The 10686-nt window shown below is 40.1% G+C and overlaps 1 long non-coding RNA gene across 1 annotated transcript; it reads left to right on the top strand.

The window, feature by feature from the left end:
• The first annotated feature begins 9174 nt into the window (after positions 1–9174).
• Positions 9175–10342, top strand: LOC122784570. The gene is made up of 2 exons (XR_006362183.1): positions 9175–9252; positions 10009–10342. It is a non-coding gene; the product is annotated as an uncharacterized LOC122784570 (long non-coding RNA).
• Positions 10343–10686: the final 344 nt, after the last annotated feature.

Raw genomic sequence — 10686 nt, 5'->3', positions numbered from 1 at the left:
CCCAAACATTTTAGTTAAGATTCATGAGTTTTAAATAACCTGCAATAATCTATCTTCCACATAGAGGCAAACAATCATTCACCCTCTCACTCACACGGTCTCATGGTTAGTTTAGAGTGTCTAATTTACTTACGACTCTCAATAACCATATTGCATATTTGTGGACTGTGGGAGGAGTCTCCATGCAGGATGGCCCTTGTTCTCAATTATTATTTGATTATTAAAATTCCCTCTTGACTTAAAATATTACATCTGTCAACTACATTCAACAACTGTAATCCACTACAGGACGTACTGGAGGCAGTAGGCATGTTTATATATTTTATATTTATATATTGTACACCAACTGCTTTCTGAACCAACCAAGAATGAATGAGTTTATGTGACAAATATGAACTGCCTTGTGAATTGCCTTGCACTAATTTATGCTCAGCCTTGTCCTACGATTGACTTCATGTGCTCAAAAATCACTTTGCCACTTTGGCACCAAATGTATTATGAGCAAATAAAGGAAGAATGAAATGTAACATCGCAGATAAAATCCTCATACATTTGCATAAACACTATTTATGACTCAGTATGTGGCTGTGATCTTTGCAGAATCCACTTCTAGTGTCAGAATCCATCAACTTTATAGTCGTTCCAGAGGAAAAGGATATGCTGCCATTACGTCAGGCCACTAGAAAGATGACTTAAAAGACATAATCTCACCCACTGCTGCTGCTTGCAAATCATTTGGCCCTTTGAGCGCTTCACAGTAATGAAATCAAATAAAACGCTATCAATCCCCATAAATGTGTTCCAGCTCTATCAATCCATGTTATGACACCCTTGTCGAACACTAACAGTGTCCAATATGCCATTAAATGAACATGACAGATGTGTTTCTTTTAATCTAATTGATTTATCACGGCCACCCACGACATTCCAGGAGCAATGATAAAAGTCAGCAGGTTTAAACGGCTCGCTGATCCTCAGAGCTGTGCTGTTGTGAGTCCAGGTGAGCAGTGAACGAGCAGCCTCATAGAGACATGACTCACAGAAACTGCAGGTACTGCACACTGTCACACAGTCACAGAGTCACACAGTCACACAGTCACACAGTCACAGAGTCACACAGTCACACAGTCACACAGTCACAGAGTCACACAGTCCGTCACAGTCACAGTCACACAGTCACACAGTCACACAGTCACAGTCACAGAGTCACAGTCACAGTCACAGAGTCACACAGTCACACAGTCACACAGTCACACAGTCACACAGTCACACACAGTCACACAGTCACAGAGTCACAGAGTCACACAGTCACACAGTCACACAGTCACACACACAGTCACACACACAGTCACAGAGTCACACAGTCACACAGTCACACAGTCACACAGTCACACAGTCACACAGTCACACAGTCACACAGTCACACAGTCAGTCACACACAGAGTCACAGTCACAGAGTCACACAGTCACAGTCACACAGTCAGTCACACACAGTCACACAGTCACACAGTCACACAGTCACAGAGTCACACAGTCACACAGTCACAGTCACACAGGTCACAGTCACACAGTCACACAGTCACACAGTCACCCAGTCACAGAGTCACAGAGTCTCAGAGTCCCACAGTCCCACAGTCACAGAGTCACAGAGTCACAGAGTCACAGAGTCACAGAGTCACAGTCACAGTCACACAGTCACACAGTCACACAGTCACAGAGTCACACAGTCACCCAGTCACACAGTCACCCAGTCACAGAGTCACCCAGTCACACAGTCACAGAGTCACACAGTCACACAGTCACACAGTCACACAGTCACAGTCACACAGTCACAGTCACACAGTCACAGAGTCACACAGTCACACAGTCACAGAGTCACACAGTCACACAGTCACAGAGTCACACAGTCACACAGTCACAGATCTGGACCGAGACACTTGATCTGTGACCATATATGATTTAGAATTTTCACGGTTTGACACGGTATTTATATTCATGGCACTTATTCATGTTTTGCCTTTAATGGTCTGTGCAAATACTACGTTTGACGCCTGTAAAGAAATATTTAGCAGTCCATGTGCCATTCGGAATGAACCTTTCCTTTTTTTACGTGAGCCGACATTTTTAGGGGGTCATGGGTAACTGGCTAGCGTCACCTGTCGATGTGCAGACAGGTGCAGATACGTGCATCCATATGTCAGGCTTTTCAAAATAAAAGCTACACAGGGTATCTGCCCAGGTCTGCTCCAGGGAGATAAAAAGTCAGGTTTTCCATTACATTTAATTTATTAGCACATTTCTTGAAAATGTGCTAATAAAAAGAACTTGCACATTTTTGTGATTCCATCAACGTTTGTAAAAGTGAATATTTGTCATTAGTTCACTGCAATTAGCAGCAGGTGCTAAATTCCGTGTCATCACCGAAGGGTAAAATGGGGCAAATTGTCTCCCTGTGTGTTTTGGAATGGAGTTTTAGTTCCTTTTATGGTTTTAATGGTTTGTGGTGTTGCACCTTGTTATCTCGCAGACTTCCTTTTACCATTTGAACCGTCGCAGACTCTGAGATCCTCCATTCTGTGGATTCTGTTTTCATTTTTTGTTTAAAAAGTGTGCTACAAATAAAGTTTGATTCATTCATTCATTGTAAAAGTGGAGGAATGTTGTCCAAATTCCTTTATGTGATATTTCAATGGTGATTTTAAGCTCAAACTGAGAATGTGGTAATCAGGGTTCCCACGGATCTTTAAAACGTCTTAAAAGGCATTGAATTCATAAATCTAGGACTAAGGACTAAGGACATCATTATTATTAAAATGACTTAGATCCCTCTTTCAAAGGTCTTGAAAATGTTAACACATAGGAAGGTTTTTTTTTTTATTGAAAATCTTAAAATAATTGGTAAATAACTGAGCAAATGGCTTTTATGGTAATACCATTCATGCAGATTAGGACAGCAGAACCAATAAAACTGTTTTAGGCCAAGACGTCACGATACCAACACCAGGAAGTAGATATTCTTACTTTTGCACTTGATCAAAAAGTCATGTTTTATGTTGAAATAAACTCTTGTTTAACACTTGACAAAGTTGTCCCTTACTAATGTGTTTTGGGCAGCTTAGCTGTTTTTGTTTATTGTAAAATTGGTCTTGAATTTCACTCCAAGTGGTATTTAAAATGTCTTAAAAAGTTGTGTATGTTTTTATGTTCGTATGACTACACATTTTCAGGTTTTTAGGCCCCAATCGACACAATTTGCATTGCAGCGTGACGCAAGACAGGAAAGGACAAGAAGAGAGATTTAATTTATATATTAAACTTAGGTTACTGTGTCTTACCAAGATGTTTAAGATATTTAAGAAGCTACTTCCTTTTCCCTGCATTGAGAAGTGTGAGTTATTATTAGTTATTAGACAAAGACAGAAAGGATGAACAGACAGTGAAAGCAGAACGAGAGTAAAAGAAAAGAAGAGGAAAGAACCCAGTCAGAGTTTATTTTATTAAAAACAAAAGTACATGAACGAATTCACTTGATTTGATTGAATTTCTTGCATTTAACGTTAGTCTACATTAGACGTGATGGTGTTTTCAAACAAAAGGAAATGTTTGTGAGATGCTGAGAGCACAAAGCAAACGACCAACACGCTGCCCTTCTTCAGAAACTGGAGACGCCGCTGTGTAGTGTTCCATATGTAATCACAGCAACAGTGTGGGCCAGGCTCGGAGCGCAGGAGAACCACTATCATTCTTAGTCTGCAGCCGCTGGTCGCTCTTGACACGAGATCCCGCCCCGGACACCATCCTCGCACACTATTGATCCACCAGACCAAGAGTCGGAGGAACACGCCCGTCATACATCAATGCTCTGTCTGAGACCAGCTGATGAAAAACACTGGGTGTCCGCGTCTGTGTCCATCTGTGAAGACGCGAGCTTGACACTGGCCTGTCCACCCCAGCGGTCCTCATCTGTCTTTGTTGGTCGTGCTGCAGAGATCCTCAGGCATTGATTTCACTCATCCATCTTGATCTATCAAGTCCGATGGTAACAGCTGGTAAGTAACCTTCACGCCTCTCAGAGCGGGTGTGAGGCATGATGGCGCCAGATTAGGTTCTTGAGGTCCAGTCTGCAGACTCCAGCTCGGCCCTCAGGGAATAAAATCTGTAATGAAAACCTTACAGGAGGAATTTGATCGTTTTATTTCATATAACGTCCGATTGACTTTAGATGAAATTAAACTGATAGTTCAGGTTTGTTGAAGGTGCTTTTATGAAGTATTGACCGAGTCAGCGTCTTACAGCCACAGTTGATTGCACCGTGCAAATTGATGTTTGTGTCACTTTGCAAACCACTTGCTCTTGTGAACCAAACTCCATTGAGAAAATCTCAATTTATACACAACAGCTGCTGGTTTACTGCTGACTTGACTGGTTTGTTTGTTTGTCTCATTCAGGGACGACCAAGCAGAGGATCTCAAACATGAACATATAAATGGAGATTTATTTGAATTTTATTGTTGCATACTATTTTCATGTATTTCCTTGTAGTTTCTTTTTTGCCGTTGTTTCTTCCTTGTGGTCGTGTTTTATTTCATTGTCTAGTGTATTTAGTCTCTGTGCTGTCCAGTCAGTCGTCTTTTGTTTTTTCCTAGTTTCTCTTTTAGTCTTTCTTTAAATTATTTAAAAATAGAAGGACAAGGAAATGGAACAAGGAAATGTCCATTTTTACTCATAACTGGTTTGAAAGTTGTGTTTCTTATTTTCAGGCTTTTTAAGACATGGACACGGGACGGCGTGCGCTCGGTTTCTGGGCTGGGTGTAGCATAACGGTAGCTATCTGAAGCCATGTAAATAAAAGCAGCTGCTGCCTATAACTTTCTATTTTGAAAAGGAACTGTGTTTATTCCAGCAGAACAATGGTGGCCAACGTTAAAACTGTTCATGGAGAAAAGAAGTCAAAGTCAAAAAGAATGACAGTTAAACTTCTGGGATCACTAACTCTCTACTAATATGTATTTGTGACCCAAGTGGAAATGTAACTGACATGGGAATAATTGAGTCGCCATCTTTAAACATGATCTCCAGTATCAACTTCTCCTTAATGCATCTTTGCTTGTTAGAGGACGGAGCATCTCTCAGACTTGATTGATTTCTTTGGCGTCCCGAGTGTCACAACTGGCATCAGGAGGACACAAGTGCAGACACAAGGACGGGCTTTTATGATGAACACACTTTCATAGTCAAATGGTGAAGATCACAGTGACGGGAAGAGAGGAGCCATGTGACCGATAACAGGTGCTTCAACACTGGGTTCACGGAATACACATGTACAACAACATTCTCCGAGAATTCATTCTAGAAACAATCAAATTGGCTATAAATATTGTCAAATTCTGCTATAACACAAATAATTTGTGACTTTTGTGAAGTCCAAACAATAATGTGAGAATAAAATGGTCAACAATGGAGGGAATTTAATGTCCGTGGTCTTGTTGTCGCAGTGAAGGCACGAAAGTGTCACATTACCAGCACAAAGAAGCCTTGCCAAGTGACACTCTCTTCCTATTATTGGAGGAGACAGAGAGTGTAATTCTATACTTGTTTATACCCACCATTCCAAACCTCGTCTCACATTAGAACAAAATGATTTCACTCCTCCTCAAATTGCCCCGAACCTCCAGTTTCCTCCACTCGACGCTGAAATTAATCAAGGTAATGTCCTCTCTAAGTGAAAAAGAAAATTAATTTCCAGCGCCGTACTCATCGAACTAATCACGGGCTACAAGTGAGGAGAAAATGGGAAATCATTACTCAGCAAACATTATCTTCATGATTCGTACCCACTGCTGTTGAGAAATGAAAGGGGGCAGCCGTGGAGGAAGTGGAGGCCGGAAGCTCCAAGTGTGTCTGACTTTCAGAGAAGGAATTAAAAAAGGCAAATGACAATTGATTGCTTGCTAATAGCGAAGAAGAGAGGGAGAAAAATAACTGCAACAAATGTTGTTCTTTAAGAGAAAAATGCTGATTCATTCATGCATGTTATTAAAGCCGCTGAGCAGAAATCCCCCGCCCAACGGAACAGGATATGGAAAGATGGGCTTTTGGCAACTTGAAATCATCACATCTGTGACTTATTAATGTGTGTTTGACGTCCATATATCAAAATGACACGCTACGAAAAAGAATCTCAGGCAAATATCGCTCAGAGTCACACAGTGAGCTTCTGCTCATTGTTTTCCTCTCAAACACCATCCCATTGTTTCATAAGCAAACACAGACACGATGACAGACATGATGACAGACATGATGACAGACATGATGACAGACATGTGAAACCATGTGAACTCAACATTTCAGGTCAAATCTGTGAACCATCTGATTCCAAGTGTCACAGATGCTGAAACACGGAAACAGAATGAAACGTAAGAAAAGACCAAACAATAACACGTGAAGTAGAAAACTACAAGAGCAAGAGAGAGAATTATGACATCATTAAACACCAGGGTGGCATTTTCTGCTGATCTAATAAAAACTGAGATTCATTGATGTGGACAGTCTCTAAATCTGATGACATCACTGTCAGTGAGTGAATGATTATTTGATTTTTCTTTATATTCCATCTTTTAAGCACAGTTTACTTTTACTGTAATTTACTGAACTTGAGCCTGGAATTTGTAGATTATTCATAAAATGATTAAATGTTTGCATTTAAAGTTGTCAAATAACTCCCCATGAGCTCCTCTTGCTCTCTGTCATCATGCTGTCACTCACTGCAGCTGTCAGCACGCCCCCAACGAGTCACATGACAAGACAACAACACAGTGTACATATAAGATGTGAGAGGACTGGTGTTTGCACACAGTGCTGCTTTGATTAACCCACCACTTTGTAGTATTGTGAGTGCTTCTGCTCCTTTCTGCTTCGTTTTCAAAGATAACGTTCACTTAGGAATAAGCTGACGTCACAAACGTGTGACACGCTGGTGAATCTTGTCTGTGATTGGAGGTCACAAAGGTCTATTTCTCTGCTTTCCATTCATCCATCCATCTTCTCCCGCTTCATTCTCATTAATGCAGCAGCACTTATTATGACACAACATCAACTCTGAGGAAAAGTCCTCGTGTTCTGATGGAAGTTGTTTGTTTGTCTTCGTCAGCAGCAGGAATAGAAGTGTGTAAATCCAATTATTGATGTATTATTAGCAGTTTGGTGCATGAACAAGGAAAAAGAGCACATTGTTTGAGTGTGCACGTTGTCAGTGAACGGATTGTCAGCTGCTGAATGTCAACATGGACGCTGATGACTCTCTCCAGACTGAACGATGCTCGTGTTTTATGCACAGTGGGTGTCGGGAGTGTGTGATATGTCAGGCTTTTAAAGAGCGGTGCCCACATTACATTACTACTATTATTTGCAAACAGAATACAGATATATTTACATATTAACATAATGCTCAAAGTGTTTTGAACACTTCACTGATTCAAACTTACGAACTTATTTAGTCTCGAGGGTTTTCCAGCTCTGCTGATGTCCACCTGGACCGCCTCAGCATTTCCATCACACTGCAGTCCGTAAGTCTAAGAAAGTCTATATCTACTTAATCCCTGAAGTTCAGCGTGTCATCAGCGCAGCAGTTTCCTGCAGGATTATCTGATGTGTTCTTTAATCTACTGCAGACTCTGCTTTCTCTTCCACAGTGCTTCTCTTAATCTGTGTTTAGACTGGTAAAATCTACCTTTTACTCATTATGTCTTTTATTTATTCATTCTGTACAGCACTGTGGTTTGTTTAAAGTGCTTAACAAATAAAGTTGGATTGGATTAGCACATGGATATATAGACCCTAACATTTTTTTTTAAAACAATTATTCAACTTCTAAGCCTCTGTTCCCTTTGACCCCATTCACACTGGGTTTTGATTTTTATTGTTGTATATACTGATATATAATGAAACTGTATAAAAATATATATCATGATTGAAATCAGAACATTGAAATCAGACATACCTGTACAGCCAGACTTATCAAACATAAGGTTTGTTCTCGTTCAAAGTGTCTTTGTGTCTTTGTGTGTCCAGTGACTTAAGACGGCAGTTTGAGGTCCTGTATGGAGTTTTTCTGAAGCTACGTCCGCCCAATGCCTGATTTCCAAAAATGCCAAGAAGTGGGCTGAGAGCTGAGTGAGGGTGAAGGGGGCGTGGTCTGATAGTGAAACCTGACTCCGAGTTACAGCTGTGTGAGGTGCTCAGTGAGAAGAGCCCCTCAACTGAGGCTTATTTAAAAAGGTGACAGCTCGTGTTTTAAAAAAGGGCCAATGATCCTGTCATGCACCGTCAGTTATGTTAATTAGGTTTAGTTCAGAGTCACTTCCTGTTTTATTTTGTGTTAGGTAGTTTTAGTTCAGTGTCACTTCCTGTTTTATTTTGTCTTAGTTAGTTTTAGTTCAGAGTCACTTCCTGTTTTATTTTGTGTTAGTTAGTTTTTAGTTCAGTGTCACTTCCTGTTTTATTTTGTCTTAGTTAGCTTTAGTTCAGTGTCACTTCCTGTTTTATTTTGTCTTAGTTAGTTTTAGTTCAGAGTCACTTCCTGTTTTATTTTGTGTTAGTTAGTTTTAGTTCAGAGTCACTTCCTGTTTTATTTTGTCTTAGTTAGTTTTAGTTCAGAGTCACTTCCTGTTTATTTTTGTGTTAGTTAGTTTTAGTTCAGTGTCACTTCCTGTTTTATTTTGTCTTAGTTAGCTTTAGTTCAGTGTCACTTCCTGTTTTATTTTGTCTTAGTTAGTTTTTAGTTCAGAGTCACTTCCTGTTTTATTTTGTCTTAGTTAGTTTTAGTTCAGAGTCACTTCCTGTTTTATTTTGTGTTAGTTAGTTTTAGTTCAGAGTCACTTCCTGTTTTATTTTGTGTTAATTAGTTGTAGTTCCGAGTCACTTCCTGTTTTATTTTGTGTTAGTTAGTTTTAGTTCAGAGTCACTTCCTGTTTTATTTTGTGTTAGTTAGTTTTAGTTCAGAGTCACTTCCTGTTTTATTTTGTGTTAGTTAGTTTTAGTTCAGGGTCACTTCCTGTTTTATTTTGGTAAGGGGTTATCTACGTCCTGTGAGCACCTTGTCTGTGTCTGGCCTGATTCGCTGATAGTGTTCACCTGGTGCTCCTCACCCTCTCTCCCTACATATACTCCCTTGTCTCACTTTCAGTTGCTAGTGTGTCTCATGTATGTTGTCCGCGGTCGTGCCACGCCTCCTCTAGATCCTTGAAGTTATAGGTAAGTTCAGGTTTTGTTTGTTTTCTCAAGTTTGAGATCTAGTTTAGCTTAGTGATTAGCCTTTTTCAGATCTGTCCAGCTCAGCTTTTGTTTGTTGAGTTAAAGAGTCAATAAATCTCTTTCAGACCTTAATCCTGTTTCTGGTCTGGTCTTGTGGGTTTGGGTCCAAGGTTTGTGAAAGGCTGGTTGGACATGAGGGTGATAAACATGTGCACCAGTGGACTGAGAAAGCCAAAGGCAACATTTAAATGCAGTAGTTTATATTTGAGCAGAGGGGCAGTAGATGCTGATTTATTTTTATCACATTTATAAACTCAATATTTGCACCTGGATCAACATTTTATTACTCCATGTCCAAATACACTGAGTTTCCCCTGGTTGTGGTTTAGGGGTTTAGTTACACTTGTGCATCAGATCACCTTTTTAATATGTTTTAAACAGATGTTCTAATGTTTTCAAGCAACAAACTGATCATATTTCAAAATAACCCTCAGTCATTGAAACAAATCTATTATAATTCTGACAAATATCATGAGCTGTATTTCTACCAGATAGATACTTTATTCATCTCACAGAAGTACAGGCATGTAAAGTACAGTCTAAATATAATATGAAGAAAAATATATAAAAAGAAATGAATTATAAATCAGAAAGTTAAGACAATAATAGGATTATTTACAGCACAGTGCCACAGTCACAATCTCGGCCTAAAATAACAACACGTCTTGAGAAATGCTTTCATATTTGTTTCACAAGGTAAAAAACATTGGTGCTCAGGCTTATGGAAGTGGATCGATGCTCCCACTGTTTTCTGTTTGGACGAATTCTTGGGGCAATTAGCAGTCAAGTCTCGGGCAGCGTGAGGAGAATGGCTCACTGAGGATAATGACAGATTTCTTCATCCTCTCAGCAAACAGGCCGTGACCCCCTGCCTGCCAGCGAGCCTCCTCTCTGAGCTCCACCTGTGTGTCAGCCAGGATTCATCAAACATCACCACAACAAGTGCTTTAATATCAGTAAATACAGGTTTTCTCAGAAGTATCGATTGTTCTGTTGAATACGTGTTGAAAAAAAGGGGGATTTATGGAAATAATGAAGAGGACCTGGGGCTTTTCAGTGTGGAAGGGTGATTATTACCTGAGTGAAGCAGCACCATGCACAGGAAATCTATGATCATATATGCGATGAAAGGCAATTACACACAACATGGATATTAAAAGCGCAGCTGTTTCGATTTCAGAATGTGTGACGGTTTTCTTGCTGTGCCGCAGCTACAGTGAGTGGAAATGTTCAAAAGCACATGAACCAATGAGCTTTAAATTTCACTGTCGCCCCCTGCAGGGGGAGCTGCAGTTTGTCATCGAACAGATCATAGAGGCAATAAGAGGTGACGTTGTTGCCTCAGGTTTCCTTATTGTGTGTGTGTGTGTGTAC

Source organism: Solea senegalensis, linkage group LG17 (genome assembly GCF_019176455.1).
Source record: "Solea senegalensis isolate Sse05_10M linkage group LG17, IFAPA_SoseM_1, whole genome shotgun sequence".
NCBI lineage: Eukaryota > Metazoa > Chordata > Actinopteri > Pleuronectiformes > Soleidae > Solea > Solea senegalensis.
This window is presented reverse-complemented; position numbering and strand designations above follow the sequence as displayed.